Source organism: Typopeltis vanoorti, chromosome 1 (genome assembly GCF_054136105.1).
Source record: "Typopeltis vanoorti isolate ZY-2024b chromosome 1, IOZ_Tvanoo_1.0, whole genome shotgun sequence".
NCBI lineage: Eukaryota > Metazoa > Arthropoda > Arachnida > Uropygi > Thelyphonidae > Typopeltis > Typopeltis vanoorti.
The window spans coordinates 13383528-13405709 of NC_143549.1; the positions used below are offsets into that span (position 1 = coordinate 13383528).

Below are 22182 nucleotides of genomic sequence, written 5' to 3' on the forward strand. Positions count from 1 at the left end.
AAAATACACCACAATATCCACTGTACCACTGCTCCCACTCTCTCTCTGTTGTTATTATTATTAAGAGAGACCTCCAGGGAGTCAGAGACTCATACACACACCACTGATGATTTATGTTAACAATATATGGGGTGCTTAAGGGTCAAAGCTGTATAACTGAGAGGAGACCTCCACATAGCCTTTAAAGGAATGCGGAGAACCGACCAGGGCTTCTGACCTAATGTCCAATCCTCACCTTCTCGTGGTGCACCCTGTTGGGTATCTACTTTGATACTGAACGAACGAGGATGGGCTGGCAATTTGGGATTTAGCCGACCAAATTGTATTCTTATTGGTTAAACCAAAATAAAAAATGATGGTACAACATGACAAAATTTCATGCCGGCTGGGGCGTCGCCCGGTTAAACAAGGCCCCCGTTGTTTTCGCCAGGGAACCAGGGCGAACAGCGAAAAGTCAGCTACTGGAACAAATCTGAAAACAAACCCCAACTCAACATCACCAGAGTTAAAGATCGGTACTATCAACGTAAGAAGCCTGAATGGCAAAGAAATGGAGCTAGCTGAGGAATTAGATAAGTACCAGATCGACATAATAGGGGTGACTGAAACAAAAAAGACCAAAACTGGTGAGATCTTTCTGAGCAATAAATACAAAATGTTATATTCAGGCAATAACAATCAAGGAAAAGAAGGAGTAGCCATAGTATTCAACACAAAATACGAGGCTAATCTTCTTGAATGGCAGTCAGTCTCAAGTAGAGTAATGTGGGCAAATATGAGAATGGGGAACTGGACAATGAGACTTATTTGTGCCTATGGTCCCACAGAAGGTTCTACTAAGGTAGAAGTGGAGGAATTTTTTGAGGCTTTAGAAAAAGCAACTGACACAATGAAAAAGGAAAAGTTGGTCCTTGTTGGGGATCTAAATAGTAGAGTAGGAAATGATTGTGAGACATACAAAAATATTTTGGGAAAATTTGGAGAAAAGAGCAAAGCTAATAATAATGGCAAATATCTGTTGGATTTCTGCTCAGGACATGGACTGGTTATTACTAACACCATGTTCCAACATAAAAATGTGCATAAATTCACATGGAGAGAAGAGGCTAGGAATAAGAAAAGTCTCATTGACTATGTTATTGTTGATAGTGATGTTTTCTCCCTGGTGCAGGACACCAGAGTGTACAGAGGATTTGAAATTGGAAGTGATCACTATTTAGTCTTGAGCAGGATAAAATTGAATTTCATATTGAAAAGAATAACATGTAAGAAAGTTTTAAAGCGAATAAAAGTTGAGCAGCTCTCAGATGTAAACTGTAGACTAAAATACAGAAATATTATTGAAAAGAAAATGAAAGAGTTTGAGAACAGGAATCAAACCTTGGAGATTCAGTGGCAAACTCTGAAGGAAACATTGATTGATTCTGCCAGAGAGGCATGTGGTGAGGTTGTGTGCAAGGATAAAAAAATCAGAACTCCCTGGTGGACACAGGAAGTTAAAGAGGCAGTGAAGGAAAAGAAGAAAGCATATCAAAAGTTCCTGGCAAATAAGTCAGCTTTTACTCTTACAGAATACAGAGACAAATGTAAGAATGCTAAACAGTGTGTAAAACTAGCTAAACAAAAGTCATGGGAGGACTTTGGCAAGAATATAGAAAATAAATATCAAGAAGGTGGCAAAATATTCTGGAGGTTGTTGAAGAAGCTTAGGAATGGAGGAAAGAGTGCTGTAAAAGGAATTAGAGATGATAAAGGTGAAATGAAAACAGGAGAAAAAGATATCCTTGAAGTATGGAGTAATTACTTTGAAAAACTGCTAAATGAAACAAGCAGTGATGACAGCACAGTGATAAAAAATACTGACCAAGCATGCAGTCAGGAATACATATCCATACTTGAAGTAGAAAAAGCCATCAAAGGCTTGAAATGTGGAAAGGCAGCAGGAGTAGATGATATTCGACCAGAAATGCTGAAGTATGGTGGTATAAGAGTCTTACAGTGGCTGCACTGCATAGTTCAGAAAGCCTGGAGAGAGGGACGAATTCCCGATGATTGGAGTAGAGCTCTCATAGTACCCATATATAAAAAGGGAAATAAAACTGAATGTGAAAATTACAGAGGTATTTCCCTACTGAGTGTTCCTGGCAAGATCTATGCAAGTATACTTGAGAAACGGTTGAGAAGAATTGTGGAAGAAAAGCTTGGTGAAGAACAAGCTGGATTCAGACCAAATAGAGGCTGTCAGGATCAGATCTTCACTTTACGACAAATAGTCGAGAAAGCATGGGAATATAACAAAGATCTATATTTAAGTTTTGTCGATCTGGAAAAGGCATATGACAAGGTGCCAAGAGAGAAGCTATTCAATACGCTGCAGTTATATGGTGTCAATGGGGCATTATATCAAGCAATACTTAGTCTTTATTTGAGTTGTGAGTCAGCAGTTAGAATTGAAGGAGGAACAGGAAGATGGTTTAATGTTAAATCTGGTGTGAGACAAGGATGTACATTATCCCCTCTGTTATTCATTATCTATATGGATCACATTATGAAGGAATGTGGTATTAAACCTGATATCAAAATTGGAGATGTTAATGTCAGCTCTTTGCTTTATGCGGATGATGTTATACTTCTAAATAAATCCGCTACAAGTCTGCAAGATTCTCTGACTAAATTGAATAGCTGTTGTAATAGATATGGTATGAAGGTCAGCAATAAAAAGACAAAGACAATGAAAATAGGCAGAATCATTGAAAATGTCAACTGTGTTGTGAATGGAGAACCTGTGGAACAAGTAAAACATTTCAGCTACTTAGGCACAATTTTTACTGAAGATGGTAAACTAAATATAGAAATAGACAACAAAATCAGCAAAGCTGGTATCGTGGGAAGTCAATTGAATAAATTCATATGGAATAAGAAAGAAATTAGTCGGAACACTAAATTAGCTGTATACAAGACTGTGTTCAAACCAATTTTAACTTATGGATCTGAGAGCTGGGTCAGAAGTAAAACACTTGACCAAAGACTAGAGACTGCAGATATGAGAGTCCTGAGAAAGATTAGAGGTGTGAACAGATGGCATCAATGGCAATATCATATTAAAAATGAGGATATTAGGAAAGAACTTGACATTGTCAGCATCCAGGAATGCGTTAGCAGAGCTAATCTCAGATGGTATGGTCACTTAAATAGAATGGGAGAGGAAAGATTAGCAAAACAAGTGTTCTCTGCCAGGTTGGCAGGAAAACGACCCAGAGGAAGACCAAGATATAGGTGGATTGATACGGTACAAAGTGCTTTAGACGATAGAAATATAAGATCTGATAATGTTGGAGTCTTGACAAGTAACAGACTGATTTGGAGGAAAATTGTAGATAGGAAGTTAGTAATGATGTAATTTTTTCATGTAGTACTGTCATATCCTGTATACCCCTTGAGGGTACATGGCAGGAATTTGATGATGATGATGATGATGATGATGATGTTAACAATATTTAGAAAAGTTGATTTATATTATCATCATCTTCCTTATACCCTCTTTTACCTTGCGGTGTCGAGGGTCCATTAATCATCGGACCTCACTCCGTTTACAGGATAAGGTGGTCAGCCTTATGCCTCGGTGTATCCTATGGCCTGTAGTGTTGAGTTCTCAAGGCCAGTTTGCCTGCTTTGCGGGATGAAAAACCCCAGAATAAACTGGGGAAAAACCCTGCTGTCCATGCCCAAGACTGGCTAACTTGGCTATGGCTGAGGAAGATCCTTCAGCTCCTCACGTCACCGACGGGAATCGAACCTAGGACATTCCTTCCCCAGGCATATGGTTGCGAAGTGCATAGCCACTAGGCTAACCGCGCAGACCGATATTTATATTAACAGATTATAAATGATCAGAACTATCTTAGGATTTCTGGTGAGTAAATTCATGCGATTGCTTCTAGGTTTTGTGAATTTTGTGGCTAAGCTTAACTTAACATGCGAGATTTGCTGCTGTAAAAATGGATTTATTGAAGTTGTGTTTATGAGAGCTTTCCTACAAAGTAACTAATCAAAAAAAGGTAACATATTGCTGATTTTTCTATTTCAAACAAATGGTTTGCATTTCCATCTTATTATTATTATTTGGCAATATTATTATTATTATGTGACACCTACAGGGAGTTCAAGGACTCATTGAAGGATGACACACACTCTACAACTCTCCACTACTCAATCTACCAAATGACTGCAACTACACCAACACCATCTACCGCCACCCACCACTAGTATTTCCACAGACATTCACAAACATCCATGCCCACAGAAGGATTCAAACACGCAGCCTTTTGGCTGGAGTGTGGATACGCTAACCACTCGGCCAGCCAGGCCAGCTGTTTTATATGTTACCTGTTTTTGATCAGTTACTTTCTGGGAAAGCTCTCGTAGATGCAACTTCAATAAATAACATAAAATGGATTTAACTTATGTATTTTCATTAATATAAAATTTTTGTCCTAGTGTCAAGGATATCTTCAATATGATTTTCAAATTAAAGAACAAGAGCAGAAACCAGTATATTCAACATACATGATGTAGAGAGTGTCATGGTCTAGTTATATTGAAGTTCTAATAAAAATAACTAACAAGACTTAATAAACAAAAAATAAAAAAGTATAATTAAATTTAAGTTAATTTTGGAATTTGTAAAGAACTATATCCCATAAGAGGAATAATTTAAGTCCATCATTTCCATTCAGATTTTGTCGATGTAGCAAGGTCTGAACTACTCTCTTTGTGTAAAAATTCCAAGAGTGCTACTTTTGTGTAGAACCTTAATTTTCTACCAAAGAGCTCTGTGCCTGGTGGTGATGTCATGCTCCACAAGTCACGATTGCTCTAGCTCAGGGGTTGGCAACTGGCGACCTGCATGCAGCCCAAATGTGCATTTTTGGCAGCCCATAAAATTTGACCATACTTACATGACATGTGACCTGTATGTTGAATTATTTAGTGATGTATTTAGTATGATGAATTAATCAGTTTAGCAAAGATGATAATTGCATTTGGAAGCACATACATTTGCGAACAAGCATTTTCTGCCATTCATTTTAGAAAAAACAAATTTTCTTCTTGACTGAATGATGAATATTTGCATGCTTGGATTCGAATTGGCACCTCAGGTTATAAAGTGAATCCAGATAATTTGGCTAAGGGAAAACAATCACAAAAGTCACATTAAGCAGGGAGACACATATTTGATGCATAAACTATATTACTTTGTTTTTAAGTGATATTAATTTTTCCTTGAGTTTTATTTTCATGCTTGTTTCATATCTCGTACTTTAAATATTTCTGTGTTTTTTAAGATTGATATAACGAAAATTGATAACTTAAGTATCTTTAACTCACTATTTTCTCTTAATTAAATGCTTGCGGCCCGATCCTTAAAAATAAAAGTTTAATGTGGCCCGAGAATCTGAAAAGGTTGCCGACCCCTGCTCTAGCTCATGAAACTTAATGTAGGCTAAATGTTCATCACAACACATGGCTGCAGATCTACCTGTTTGGCCAAAATACAATAATCCATACTGGCAAGGAATTTAATACACAATTTGAACACAATATAAAATTATTTTTTGAAAATGATTTTTTAATTGTAATTTTATATTGTGTTCAAATTGCATATTAAATTCCTTGCCAGTATGGATTATCGTATTTTGGCCAAACAGGTAGATCTCTATATCATGTACGAGTTTAATTTTTCTAAGCATGTCAACTTACATACTGATATTAAAGCAGCTATGAAAGTGTTACATCATTACTAACTTCCTATTGACAATTTTCCTCCAAATGAATCTGTTATCTGTCAAGACTCCAATATTATCAGATCTAATATTTCTTTCTTCCAAGGCACTTATTGTATCAAATCTTGGTCTTCCCCTGTTTTTTTTTTTTTCCTGCCATCCTAGCAAAGACCCATTATTTTACTGACATTTCTTCTTCCATTCTGTTTAAGTGACATACCACCTGAGATTAGCTCTGCTAATGCATTCCTGAATGGTAAGAATGTCAAAAAGCACCTTTGAACAGAATTGTAGATCAGTTAACACATGCCTTGAAGAACACAAAACTTCCATCTACAATCATCTGTATGACAAGTCAGGATTAGCAAACCATATTCTGGATACTTCTTCACATAGGATTAGATAGATGAAGACATTCATATTATTCAGAAGTTGTTATAGGTCTGAGAAATTATTTTTTAGAATCAGCACCAGCTATATGAAGTACTATCCCAACCTCAACAAGTATGGGTGTATTAATCTGTCAAAGATCTGGGAGGTAATAACTTTAGTTTTCAGCCCACAGAGGTCACCATGCAAGATTACTTGCATTTCAGTTACAATTTGAATTACTTTCCACAATTATAACTGTGCTCTGAAAATGCTGGCCGAATGAAAAAAAACAGCAAAACATTAGTAAGTTCAATAAATGTAATTTTTCCTCTCTTGGTGTCATTTATACTGTGAAGTGCTATTATGAAATATTACCTATTCCAATAGTACAGCATCCTCAAAAACACTTAGAGCTGGGGCTACTTTGGTCAAATTACAGGCCTTGCCAATGAACTCTGGTATCTTCACACAACACCACTTTTTTAAAGTCAATGGCTACAACCCCTGAAAATATACAAAATACTATGCAAACTTGCTCTTCCTCCAAACACTACACGAATTCTTAACTGGTAATTAATTTACGGAATTAACAACGCATATAACGTATATTAATTAAAGATAACTTTAATGAATCACTTCTATATTTCGGCAATGTCACATTACCATCTTCAGGAACATAAAGATATGGTATGTGCACTAAGGAACTAACAAAGCAAATGAGGAAGAAAGTAAGAAACTAATTTTGTTCCTAAAGTCCTAATGGTGCCCTCTTGCAGGCTAATTTGGTAGTCTTGGCAGTTGGGCTGAAGTTCTCATAATGAAAGTCTCCCAAATTTGGGGCAGTTTCATGCACCCAAATTTGTTGAGGTTAGGAACGTTTTTTAGAACTGCTGAAGATTCTTTGAATAATCTTTCGTATTTAAACTTGCTGCGATGGATTATTTTTGTTTTCTTCCAACGAATTTTATGGTGGGTATCTAAGGCATGGTCTGCCAGCCCAGAGCGGCTGTACTGGTGAAACCGGATGTAGTCCTGGTGTATACCAGGTCCCTTGCAGCTGCAAATTGTCCTACTTTGGCCAAACATGCAGAACAACAAATATCAGGATTTCAGAACACCAAGACTACATCCGGTTTCACCAGTACAGCCGCTCTAGGCTGGCAGACCATGCCTTAGATACCCACCATAAAATTCGTTGGAAGAAAACAAAAATAATCCATCACAGCAAGTTTAAATACGAAAGATTATTCAAAGAATCTTCAGCAGCTCTAAAAAACGTTCCTAACCTCAACAAATTTGGGTGCATGAAACTGCCCCAAATTTGGGAGACTTTCATTATGAGAACTTCAGCCCAACTGCCAAGACTACCAAATTAGCTCGCAAGAGGGCACCATTAGGACTTTAGGAACAAAATTAGTTTCTTACTTTCTTCCTCATTTGCTTTGTTAGTTCCTTAGTGCACATACCATATCTTTATGTTCCTGAAGATGGCAATGTGACATTGCCGAAATATAGAAGTGATTCATTAAAGTTATCTTTAATTAATATACTTTATATGCGTTGTTAATTCCGTAAATTAATTACCAGTTATGTCTAACCAACGTATAAGTCTTACTACTAGAATCATGATCATCCACGGAGATGCAATCGCACGAAAGGCCCGTCAATACGGCAAATTGAGGTTGAAGATATCGAGGCAAATAAATCGTCCGACGTTCCTAAAATGCTGCCGGGATAACAAAGTGATCCCCAACTGTGTCAAATTGAAGCACCGTTACACTTCCGAGAAACCTCTACGCATTTATAACCGCACTAGCTTTGCCCTGTTAAGAGAGCAAATTACCGCGACGCGCATTCTCCTTGCCGACGAAAACAAAACCTTACGGGCGCTAGAGGAAGAGCTTTCTAACACACTTGGCCTTGATCTATGGTCTATACTTCATGACATCTCATGCACATCGGCAAGAAAGGAATTCGAAAAAATACGTAGTCGGCACGTGAAAAGATACGAAAACCTGACAAAGACTTCCACTTCTGTACCCCAGCCACCACTTAACACAGTAGTCAACCTCTCGTCGGCAGTTTTAAAGCCTGAAGCACTCACCGCACTTTCACGTGGTCACAATTTCGCCCTAGCTCCTAAAAGGATACCTGCTGAAGAAATCATGATCCAAATAGAGCGTGGAATTCGCAACCTGCCAAACCATATCGCCAACAACGTGAGACTGGATGTAGTCGGTGTTCTCACTAAAGCCAAACCTCCAAAATCCAACTTATCCAAAAACGAATATACAGCCCTACAAGAATTAAAAAACAACAAAAAAATAGTAATCACCAAAGCTGATAAGGGAAGCGCCACTGTGGTACTCAATCAAAAAGACTACAAAGGTAAGCTAAATTCTTTAATACGAGACCGTACTACTTACCTCCCCATTGAATATAATCCGACCAGCTCTCAGATTAGAACTATCCACAGACTCCTTAAGAAAGTCACTTCTTGGCCTGTGGAAGTCACCAACAAACTTAAACCTTATAACTCTAGACCCCCCGATTATATGGACTCCCAAAAATACATAAACAAAATGTGCCATTGTGTCCCATAGTGGATGGCATTGATTCCCCCACATATAAATTAGCCAAACATTTAGCCAAAACGCTCACACACTACACTGGCAACACACCATCACACATAAAAAACTCGGCCCACTTTAAAGCCAGTATAGAAAACCTCACACTCCAACACACTGACATAATGGTCAGTTTTGACGTCTCCTCCCTATTCACTAATGTCCCACTCAAAGAAACCCTTGAGCTCATCCAAGCCAAGTTTCCTCCCGATATCTCAGCCCTATTTCAGTTCACAATGAACTCAGGCTATTTCGTTTGGCAAGGAAAGGTCTACAAACAGATAGAGGGGACAGCCATGGGTTCACCACTTTCCCCACCCTTGGCCAATTTCTTTATGGAGACATTTGAAGAGAAAGCCTTAAACTCCGCCCCACAAAAACCCACTATTTGGCTTCGTTATGTGGATGATGTGTTTGCTCTTTGGCCACATGGCTCAGACACACTCCACTCCTTCCTAACACACTTAAACAACCAACATCCCAGAGTCCAGTTCACCTTAAAAAAAGAGGAAAACAACACCCTCCCCTTCCTAGACACTTTAATCACCCGCCAGCTTGATGGATCTTTGGTTTTCTCTGTTTACAGAAAACCCACCCACACTGGCAGATACATTCACCAGCAATTCCCCCCCCCCCCTCACAACAATATGGGGTGATAAAAACACTATATAACAGGGCAAAATTAATCTGCTCAGATGACAAGGCCCTGACTATGGAACTAAACCACATCCTCAACACTTTCTTAGCCAATGGCTATAACCCCAAAAAAATCCAAAAAATACTAAAACCTGTAAACCACAACCCCCCTCCCCCCGTCCACAATAAAGACTACACCAAGTCTATCACTATCCCCTACATCCAGGGCACCTCTGAAAAAATAACTAATATCCTCAAAAAATATGACCTTACTTCCTGTTACAGACCATATAAAAAGTTGGCATCCCTTATCCGCTCTACCAAAGACCAACCACTTCCCCTAGACCTACCTGGTGTATACCAGGTCCCTTGCAGCTGCAAATTGTCCTACTTTGGCCAAACAGGCAGAACAACAAATATCAGGATTTCAGAACACCAAGACTACATCCGGTTTCACCAGTACAGCCGCTCTGGGCTGGCAGACCATGCCTTAGATACCCACCATAAAATTCGTTGGAAGAAAACAAAAATAATCCATCGCAGCAAGTTTAAATACGAAAGATTATTCAAAGAATCTTCAGCAGCTCTAAAAAACGTTCCTAACCTCAACAAATTTGGGTGCTTGAAACTGCCCCAAATTTGGGAGACTTTCATTATGAGAACTTCAGCCCAACTGCCAAGACTACCAAATTAGCCTGCAAGAGGGCACCATTAGGACTTTAGGAACAAAATTAGTTTCTTACTTTCTTCCTCATTTGCTTTGTTAGTTCCTTAGTGCACATACCATATCTTTATGTTCCTGAAGATGGCAATGTGACATTGCCGAAATATAGAAGTGATTCATTAAAGTTATCTTTAATTAATATACTTTATATGCGTTGTTAATTCCGTAAATTAATTACCAGTTATGTCTAACCAACGTATAAGTCTTACTACTAGACTACACGAATTCACTGCAAAACTATTTCAGAGTAAATCTGAAAAGAGAACTAAAGTTCTTTGCAAATATAATCTCCATCTGATCTAAGAATTGGCATCATCCTCTTGCATATACTGGAGCATATAAAGTTCCTTGCACCTGCAACTTAGCTTTTATGCGACTCCCAACCATGAAAAGTTGTAAACCTACAGTGCATTAGTACTGTGGATAGGGAGAATTTTTTTCTGTTTTTATTTATTTCTTGTTTTTATTTTTTTGGAGGTTTTTTTTTTTTTTTTTTTTTTTTTTTTTTTTTTTTTACATAATCAGTAAACCTTGCTCTAGAGCAGTGTTTCTCAAAGTGTGGTACACATATCCCCAGGGGTACACGAAATTTTCAACAAACAGGATAAAATGGCACTAACTAATGAATCACATCCCCTCTCCAACAGAAACTGCTGTGTAGACCAAGCAAAAACCATATGTTGCCGGTGGAACATATGGTTTTGGTCGACACCACCCCCATCGTTAACGTGTTAAAACTAAGAAATATGTAAGGTGTTAAGACCTTACACCAAATCAACTGGAAAAGCACCTGCTCCTTACACCGCACAAAAACATGGTACGAAAGAAAATTTAAAGAATCCTGCGAAATCCTGATAAACCACCCAAATATCAACAATAAAGATGGTATGAAAATTCCAAGGATCTGGATGGCACACATTCAGCCAACCTAATATGAAAGATTCAACATAAGTCAGGACTCTAGCCAATCTGCCAGTATTAGAAACCATTCCACTCCAACTGGCTGGAATGATGTTAACATATGTATATAGTAGACAACACAAATAATAGGACTCTAGCATTGATGTATAATTTTTTTTTTTTAATTTTATTTTATTTTATTTATTTATTTTTTTTATTTTATTTATTTTTTTTTTCCCCACCAGAGGTCAGGCCAACAATTGTGGCAGTGGTTGGTCAGTGTCTTTAACGAACCAGTCTGATTGTAGTATAGCTTGTTTCTTGTGTATGCTCCAGAAGATGACCTTGACATAAAGGTCGAAACGTCGAATTGTAAATTTTAGTAATATTAAACTAAAGTTTTTATTCAAACACGGTAGTTGTGTCCATAATTTCCAAAAATGCAGTCTTTTTTTTTCTAGCTTTCAAATTCTTACGTATGGATCATTCGTTAAAGATTGTTATAAAACCCCCAAAAGAGAGCAATATAGCAAATACAAGTAGCTGTAAGCAACAAGAAAACGTTGATATTGCATCTGGATCAAATGAAATTTTGATGAGTGTTGTCTGACATCTCTAGAGAACCAAAATTTAAAAATAAATGATATTTTTTGTTTACATGAACATATAAATTCAAATAAAATAGATATTTAATTTTAATTAATTTCATTATTAATAATTTAAAAATTTATTAATAAATTAATTAATTAGGGGATACTTGGTAATAATGAAAATTTAAGAAGGGGTACGCAGATATCTGAAGTTTGAGAAACACTGCTCTAGAGAACAAACATGGATTTTTTTCAAGCCACTTCGGGCCTCAAATAAGCAGGGCTAGTGGTTTTACACCAGATGATGAATTTCATCATCTGGTGTAAAATTCATCACAAATATTCATGACACAGTAGGATTTGAACCTACAGTTGGGTAGAGAGAGAGTGAGATATGCTAACTACTCAGCCAAGCTTACTTTGGATCCACTGGAACTGCAACCATGATCATCTGCATGGGAAGTTGGGACTGGTAGACCATGTTCTGAATACTGCTTCAGACAGAATTAAGTGGAAAAAGACAACTGAAATACATATAGAATACTAGAAGGCAGACTATTTATGAAATCAGTGTGGGAGGCACTGCCAAACCCATTGCACCTTGGCTGTGAAAAATATAGTTATCAGGCTATGAAACACATTTGGAACCTCAGTAAGTATAGCTGATATATTTTATCAAAGATCTGGGAGACATCATCCTAAGACCACATCTGGTTTGACTTGTCTAAATTAATTGCTTTTATCTGGCATATAGAGAACATCTTGGTAAGATGGTTACTTTTCAGTTTCAATTTGAATTGTCTCTACAACAATCTACTTGAATGCTATGTGCATTCAAAGTCAGATATAGTTTGTGGTCTGAAGATGCTGTTACAAATGCAGTGAAATATCAGGAAGTTCAATAAACTATTTTCTTCTGGTGTTTATAACATAAAGCACTGGCATGAATAACTACCAACACTCAGGCTTAGTGACCTTCATTGTTTATGTAACAGCATCACCATGCTTAATGGAGGCCTAGTGGCTTGAACATTTCACATTTCGTTTGTAGAGTAGGTGTTCTGGATTATCTAATCCTTAGACCACCTACAACACTATGAGGTCAAGCCTTTCACAGACGGTATTCACATTAAGAAATGTCTTCCGATATTAGATATTATGAAATACTAACCTTGTGTGCTTTCTTGAAACTCCCTTTTGGTCTCCCACGACCTCTTTTAGGTTTTGGTTCATCAGAAACTACGCTGTCCTATAAATGAAAACACTGAATTACATATACCAAACAAATAAAGTGACAAATAAATATATTCTCTCAGTGGACTTGTTGTTATACCTAACAATTTCAGATTTCTGTTTTACTGTTAATAAATCCATGAATTACAAATGAAATTTGGTCATAAACAATGAATAGCCTCCATAGTTCAGTCAGTAGAGTTCATGCCCTTTGGTCAGAAAAACCTGGGTTCAATTCCTGTCCAAGATGGAAGAAACATTTATCTGGTCTCTTTCAACTAAAGGCGAGTTAGCCAGTCTCATACAGAAGCAGAGGATTTTCCCACCTGGAAACTCGGGTGTTTCGTCCCCCAACACAGGCAAACTGACCCAGTACACACACACATTTCTACAGTCATAAAAATTGTCGCATAATCATAGCAGACCCTGAAGCAAGTGGGATAAAAGCACTATAAAAGAGAAAGAAGAAACAATGAATATAAAAATTGGTAAAAGAAATCTGGCACTTATTCATACATAATTACATTCACATATGAATTCATTCATATGTAATTCAACACTATCCTTAAAATACTGAAGCTCCTTCACTGGATTATGAATATTTCAATTTTATTTGAAGCATTTACACCTGAGTAGCATACTACAAATGTGTGCAACAAGCAAGTCATTTTTAAGAAATATTTGCATTTTAATGAAAAATAAAAACTTAACTATGAAACCCTTCACCAAATCCCTTTCAGATTTAGAGCATACTTGACTGTTTAAATATGCACTGAAAGTGCATATTTCTGTGCATATTGCATGTACATAGTCCCCAGTCAGGAAAATATCTCGCTAATCGAGTGTCAGGCTAGGTGGAGCCTACTATAGTGACTTAATATTATTACTATCATAAGTGCACTAATAGTATTTTTGTTACCAATTGTATAAGCATCCTCTAGCCAATTTGTCTATCATATCACATTTTAATCCTAGACCTAGTTAATGACATGACTACTTTTTACCCTGTGTAACTACCACAATGAAGTAAAAACATTATATATCAGTGTTTCAGTTATACATGTATCCCTGATAAAAGTAAGCAATAATAAAGAGGTAAATGAGTAAACATGACATATGTTTCCTCAGTTATTAGTTTCTCATGAAGCAGCAGCAGGTGAAAAAAATCTAAAAACATATTTAGGTTGCATTTTTAGAATGAATATAAAGAAATTATATCATTTAGGAAAATTTAAAAAAATGTGTGATACTTCATGTGTAATGAAGTCTGTGTGGGTCAGTGGAAGTGGCGTTTACAATCTACAGCACGAAGGAGGAGGACTTGGGTTCAAATCTAGTCATCAACTAGAGAAACATTTTCTAAGCCTTTTTTTCAGAGGTTCCCAAGTTAGTTGAAGTGGATTTGTTCTCGTGTAAACCCAAGAAAATAGACTGTCAAACTCGCACTATTTTCAGACAGTAAAAAAATATACTGTGTTAGGGACCACTTGTCAGCCGTCTCTTACTGCATGCTGATTAAATTAGTGATAGCCTTGGATCAGTTATCTCTGATTGGCAACCAGTGGAGATTGAACTGGCCACTCAGTCTTCGAAAGTCGGATAGGACTAAAATGGCTTTGCATATTTCCTATATGGGAATAAAAGGCATTAGCTGATAGCTCATGTGTAATCCTTTTTTCTCAACTTTCCAAGTTTTCACATCCCTGGTACTATTAATGGTTCATATTCCATCAGAGGATACAAAATAATTCCCATCAGAATTATTCAGACCAGAAACTGCTTGCATCTGTTTTAGATTACTGCACCATGAATGGCTGCTACTTTGCAGTGTGTCTGAGCACTTTCAAAAGATAAAATAATGCTTGAGTGTTCTATTCTCTCCTTCCAGCTGGTGATAACGCTGTACCAAACTGGAAAGTGTCAAGTTTATGGTCATTCATTCATTCAGAGAAGGTTAACACATTGAACTACTAAGCAGGAAATTATGACCAACTGGCAAGTATGTTAGGTTCTGTACCATGGATTGGTTGCTAGATGAGAATATTGGCAATGCACAGGAAGCATTAAAAAATTATATTAGTGTAGAATTACTGGAATGTGTTCTTACAGTTTGGAGAATAGGCAGGGGTAAAATGGACATGCAATCTTATGAAGAAATTCTTAATAAAAATATTATGTGGAAGAATGTGTGTGTAAGAATTATGTCATTTATGAGAATTATAATAAGAAATAGACCAGAAGAGTTACAACTTTTGTACAGAAAGCTAAGTGTGAATATGAAAAGAAACTGTCTCTGCAAGTTAAAGATAACCTGAAACAATTCTATCATCATGCTACAAGTAGGAGAAAGAATGAATGTGAAAATAACTACTGCATGCAGCAGATATCAAGGAGACATATGCAAATGACCTTACTCAACTAATGAGCACCCATATTTTGCTTATGCACCTGGTATATTAACATACAGTTCACTGCTATATACCTCTTCAGTGAATGAAGAAACTCGGGTGTATGAAGAGCTACTGGAGCTGTTGCACAACATGAGTAAGAATTTGGAAATAAGGGCTGAAGGGATATCACAATAGATGCTAAAATCATTCAGCTGAACTGGCTGTTCCTTAGCCAGACTATAATTTGAGTCTTAGTCTTTCTACATGAGTGGAAAGAACATAATAATCCCATTGCACAAGTGTGGTGCAAAGATATGTCTAACTATAGAGATATATCAGCATGTCTGAAGTGGTGAAGATTTTGGAAAACCTGATAACAGCTCATATATGATATAAATGACACAATCTACATAGAAGAACATTACAATATAATAAATTTAGTTTAATCCTTCATCCAAGTGTGAGCAAACAAAGTTTGCGTCTGAAAATATCTTCAGGACTGGGGTAAGGCAGTACAACACCGGGCAACTCATAGCAAAGATGGACCAAGCTAACATCACTCCTATCTCAGTATCTCCCATAATGCAAAACACATCTCCTTGCAGATATGTATAATGTTATGCATTAAGGGAAGGGCCACTACCCAGACTAGTTTTGACCTTTATTGAGGTCTCTTCAGTGGGAGCCAGGCCAGAAGTGGAGATACCAGACAGAAGCAATGGCGAGGTCATCTTTACCTATAGGAGTTGCCAAATGCTGTGCCACCTTTTTAAATTACTCTAGATTTAGAGAAAGATGTTGAAAGTTTATTTTTCACTTGGTTGGACTATAATAAATTTAGTTTAATCCTTTATCCAAGTGTGAGCAAACAAAGTTTGCGCCTGAAAATATCTTCAGGACTGGGGTAAGGTAGTACAACACCGGGCAACTAGTAGCAAGGTAGACCAAGAGCTAACATCACTCCTATCTCAGTATCTTTCATAATGCAAAACACATCTCCTTGTGGATATGTATAATGTTATGCATTAAGGGAAGGGCCACTACCCAGACTAGTTTCGACCTTTATTGAGGAAAAATAAACTTTCAACATCTTTCTCTAAATCCAGAGTAATTTAATAAAAAGGTGGCACACTGTTTGGCAACTCCTATAGGTAAAGATGACCTGCCATTGCTTCTGCCTGGTATCTCCACTTCTGGGCCTGCTCCCACTGAAGAGACCTCAATAAAGGTCGAAACTAGTCTGGGTAGTGGCCCTTCCCTTAATGCATAACATGATACATATCCACAAGGAGATGTGTTTTTTTGCGTTATGTGAGATACTGAGATAGGAGTGATGTTAGCTTGGTCCATCTTTGCTACGAGTTGTCTGGTGTTGTACTACCTTACCCCAGTCCTGAAGATATTTTCTAGTCTGGGTAGTGGCCCTTCCCTTAATGCATAACATGATGCATATCCACAAGGAGATGTGTTTTTGTGTTATGTGAGATACTGAGATAGGAGTGATGTTAGCTTGGTCCATCTTTGCTACGAGTTGTCCGGTGTTGTACTACCTTACCCCAGTCCTGAAGGTGCAAACTTTGTTTGCTCACACTTGGATAAAGGATTAAACTAAAGTTATTATAGTCTAACCAAGTGAAAAATAACCTTTCAAAAACTTTCAAGAATATTACATTCAGTTCCATGGTATCAATTACTGAAAGAGAGGATATTAAAATTGCTCTGGAAACTTTGAAATTATGCTTAAATGGATGCAATCTGAATATGTTTCTAAAATACTCTGTGCTCAAGAATTTATAGTGCATGATGAGGAAACAGGTGGGCATGAAATGGATGTGCAACCTTATAATGAGGAGTTCCATAAGATGTAAAGGGAATATCAAGAATGGATGAGAGGAGTTATAAGTGCAAGCTAGAAAAACTACAAGTAACGTACAGAAAGTTCGAGTATGGCACTGTAAAAATAGTCATAATTTACAACTATTAATATTTTTACACTTGATTTTCTACATTAGAATTTTATTAGTTTTGGTTTTGTAACATGTATAATTGGCACTTGCAATGTGCCTGATATTGATATGTTAAAATGAAATGTAAAGTATGGTAGATTTACCAGTGATATTTGTCATTCATCATAAAGACATTCTCTTTTCACCAATGATGATAACATGGCAGCCATTAATAGCTTCTCAAACAAATATACATTAATAATAAAGGAAAGTCTTGACAAATGTTTGTTCACCAGTGATGCAAAGATAGGCAGGGCAATCAGTTGTAATGACATACAACACTTAAAGAATCATATGAATAAGCTGAAGTTGTGGGCAAATAATAATGGCTTTCAATTTAATATTAGCAAATAATAAAGCAATAAAGTAATGCACTTTGATGTGATGACATTTCCAATGGCATATTATACTGGTGGGATTATGCTTGGAATAACTAACGAGCCTGTAATTAGGATAGATAAGAAGCTGAAGTTCTGAGGCCACATAGGAAAAAATTGCAAATACAACTGAGAAGATAACTGAAATGCTGAAACAAACAATATGTAAGGATAAAGAAGTCCTTTTGCCTCTTTACAAGGTCTTTATATTATACTTGGGTGGTTGAACAGTGAAGCGTCTTGCCTGATAGAGTGATGAGAGCACAAATGGTCAGAGTTCCAGAAGTGGTACGATAGACTGTGTTTTCTAGGATGGGTCTCCCACAATGAATCTTGATTCCATGGAGGCCTGAATCATAATAATAATAACAACAATAATAATACTCTGTGCAGATTTGGTCTTCTGGGTTCCAATGGTATAAAGAAACTGTGAAGATGGTGCAAATAGGGAATGCAGATTATGAAGACAAATTGAAAATATGTGGACGGTAAGCAGGAGAAAGAGGGATTATATTACAGAGATCTAAACTTCTGTAAGTTAATGAAATTTCTCATTACACTGAAAGTGAGGAAAGGACAAGAGAGCATCCATGAAAATTAAGTTTATATATGGTTAAGAAAAGGGGGATGAAAACTACATTTTTCTCTCAGACAGCAGTTGCCTATTGAACTGGTGGGTATATCTAATGTGAATGAATTTAAGAGAAGGCACAACAGAAGGTGAAGATGATGTATTGCTTCTCTCAATAAATCAATTCCCTGGAGGTATGTGATAAATTACACAAATCATGGGAGGTACAGTGAGAGAAAAGACAAATATTTAGATCTAGAAGCTAGGATATCTGAAAAATGGAATCCATTCATTACTACCATCTTTGCTTTGTAATATTAAACTACTGGATGAACATCAGGCAATGGACTATTCTGTGTAATTTCCATTCTGCACTGGAGGGGTATTTTGATCAGAATACTCACTAGTGTTTGCTGTAGCAGGTAAGTGCTCAAATTGAGATGTCAGTCCAAAACTTTATACACAGAACAGAAGTATTGGGCACTCAACCAGATCTCTAGGTTGATCTAGGTTGGTTGATCAAGTGTTCAAAAAATTGTCTCATCACACTTGCAAAGCTGTGAATCTTTCAGATAACCTCTTTTTTAAGTTGTATTTAGATTTCCCAATATTTGTGCTCACTCAGGTTCTTCCAAATATTCCAAGTCTAGATGCTTGCCAATTAGTAACTCTTCAAGCAGCAACTATAGTTCATTCCAGATACTAGTCACTGAGCAATATCTGTCAGAGTTTGCATGCAACTCTGGTTTAATACTACATCAAGCATGAAGGAGCGGCATGAATACTCAGCAAGTGCAAAACATAAGGAAAGAGATGCAGTTCTGAGGGTATCAAGTAGATGCACTTCTTTGATAAAGTACATTTATGTAGGGCATTTGTTGTACCAACTTTTAGCCCCCCCAGGTAAGGTTGCACTCAATAGTAACACCTATATATAGCAAATATTGCTGGTGTGTTATTACATATAACGTCAGCTTCGTGACTGTTGAGGTGAAATCAAAACATTTCAAACCAAACCTTACTTGGTTTGGGCTGAAATGGCATGCCAGAAATCGTCTTTGTAACTGACAAGTTTATTTAAAGGATAGTAATAATTTATGTTCAACTCTGATTGGTTTATGGTTCTATTCATGCAAGAATGGCAATGCTCGAACTGTGCCATACCAAAGGTTACAGCAGTAGCACATAAAGTCAGAGATAAATTAGTAAATACATTGCTTGGAAAGAAGTCAATGAATGCCATAGTGTGAGGAACAAACAGTTACGGCAACCACCTTAATAAGATTTGGGACATCCTTTCACTGCAATGACTGCAGCAATCCAACAGGACATATCTTCCACAAACGTATGATAATGATCAATGAGAATTTTGGACCATTCTTCCTACATTCCTGTAATGAGGTCCTGGACTGCTATAGGGTGGACGTCCCTTGATCTCACCTGACTCTCCAGTTCATCCCACAGATGTTCAATAGGGTTGAGATCAAGGCTCTGTGGAGGCAATCAAGTCCACAAACCATGCAGTTACAGTAGCAGCTTTATGACATGGTGCACTGTCATGCTGAAAGAGACAATGGTCAGTTCCGCAGAAATGCTACTAAGTAGTAAGTGTAAAATCTCTCGCAAATAATTAAACTTATTTAAATTTTTGCATTTGATTTTCTAGGGTCTTCTAAATATCTTGAACTCTTGAAAATGTAATACTTAAAAAAATGTCATCATTATGCTGTAAAAGTGCATATACGTTAACTTGTATGTAAAGCTATAAGTAGGGATTAAGCCAGATTAGCAATGACGAAATATCAACCATAGATCGCAAGGTCAAGCGATGTCAATAGAAGGAGCAACAATGACGGCATTACGAAAAAAGGCTAATCCCGAAAAGTATATCATAGAGAACAAAGAGCTCGAGCATATAAATGGAGATTGAGGCTCTTGACTCAGTTTTTTTTTGGCTTTTCTTCTCATTGCTGAGGCTCTCTCTCTCGTCATTGGCTCTCAAGTTTGGGTCTCCAGGTAGTTGATATCCAGTGTCATCTGGTCAGCAAGTTTTCCGATTAAGTTCCAGTGACGGATGGACACGCTACGAGAACGCAGTTACCTGCAAGCCTCGCTGAACTTGCCAAAGTTCAGCATAAAGTTTTCGATGAAAGAAATTTCTATAAGAGATCGCCAATATAGTCCAAGCAGCAAAAATCAACCAGGAAGAAGATAAGTAAAATGTAAGTAAGAAGAAGATGCAAGTAAGCACTGTTTTGTAATTGTAAAGAAAGCATAACTCTGAATTGTACGTGTGCTTACTAGAAATTGTTTATAAGCAGGCAGTAACTAAGTCACAGTCTTTGTGGGAAGGTTATATGTTAACTTGTTTTTTGATAACGAATATGTACTTAGTTGTAAAAAAGGGAACAGTGTTATTAAGAGATGTATGCAGCTAGGAAATAATTAGGTTACAGTCTTTGTGGAAAGATTTTATGTTAAATTGTATATGCAGTAGAGAAATATATGCCATAGAGAAATATATGACATAGGAGACAATTTCATGTTTAAGTCTAATGGGTTAGCTTAGCATTGAGTGAACTGAGTTTTGTTGTATTAACTGCATTCCCTGAATGATAAAATGGTTGAGTGAGATAACTTCTCAGAAAAATTTTTACGTGTATTGTACCTATTGTTCTAGCTCAAAATAAATGGGTATTTTTTGTAACTACCTGGCTTGTTCTTTAGTCAATGCATTATCCACCCCCCAAAAAATATAGCGAACCTGCATGCAAAATTCAATTTTTAGCAGTCACGACTTGCATAAGGGAAAATCTGTAAATAGTTAATGAATCCTGTTTTCCTCACCTTAACTTTCAAACTACAGGTAGCCCTCACCTCATATAACGTGGTACTTATACAAAGCGGTCTACAAATTGTAGTAACCCTTGTTGAACACTGTACTTATACAACGCGGTTTCGATATAAGACGGTCTACAAACTGTAGTAATCCTTTATCTTTTCATATATTTTTCAACGCGTGACTTAAAAATCAAATTTTATCTTCATTAAATTTGCGTCAGCCCGTATCACGCATGTAATTATAAGTATTATTAAAACACTTAAGGAAATGAACAACGTAGTTAAGGATATAAATTAAATTATACTTTAATAAATATTTTCCGATATTTCGGCAATGTCACGTTGCCATCTTCTAAAGGAACTTACAAAAAAAGGCACATGCACATACAGTAACTGGGAATGAAGAGATGAAGCTATTGTTCTTCTAAAAGTCCTGATGGTGCCCTCTAGAGGGCTAAGTAGGTGTTCTTGGCCGTTGGGCTGAAGGTCTGCTGATGTAAGCCTCCCAAATTTGGGGCAGTCGCATACAACCAAATTTGTTGAGGTTTGGAGAATTTCTTAGGGCTGAGGCTGATTCCATAAATAGTCTTGCGAATTTGTATTTGCTACAGTGTATTACTGTAGCTTTCTTCCACCGTATTCTGTGGCGTGTATCCAGAGCATGGTCTGCAAGACCAGAATGGCTGTACTTGTGAAACCGGATGTAGTCCTTGTGTTCAGAAATTCTGATATTAGCTGTCCTACCTGTTTGGCCAAAGTAAGACAGTTTACAACTGCAAGGAACTTGGTATACACCAGGTAGGTCTAGGGGAAGTGGTTGGTCTTTAGTGGAGCGGATAATGGATGCCAATTTTCTGTAAGGTTTGTACCAGGAGGTCAGGTCATGCTTTTTTAAGATTTTGGTAATCTTTTCCGAGGTACCTCTGATGTAGGGAATGGTGATGGATTTAGAGTAATCCTTGTTGTGGGGGGGGGGGGTCTGTGGTTTGTAGGTTCTAATATTTTTTGGATTTTTTTTTGGGGGGGGGGGTCTGTGGTTTGTAGGTTCTAATATTTTTTGGATTTTTTTTTGGGGGGGGGGGGGGGTAGCCATTGGCTGAGAAAGTGTTGAGGATGTGATTTAGTTCAGTGT

At 37.2% G+C, this 22182-nt stretch overlaps 1 long non-coding RNA gene across 5 annotated transcripts in view; it reads right to left on the reverse strand.

The window, feature by feature from the left end:
- LOC150109796 (uncharacterized) overlaps window positions 1-22182 on the reverse strand; it is a 160139-nt gene that overhangs the window by 89928 nt on the left and 48029 nt on the right. For all 5 annotated transcript variants that reach the window (XR_016548672.1, XR_016548671.1, XR_016548675.1 and 2 more), the window contains one exon: window positions 12804-12881. This is a non-coding gene — a long non-coding RNA (uncharacterized LOC150109796). The remainder of the gene's footprint in view (window positions 1-12803; window positions 12882-22182) is intronic.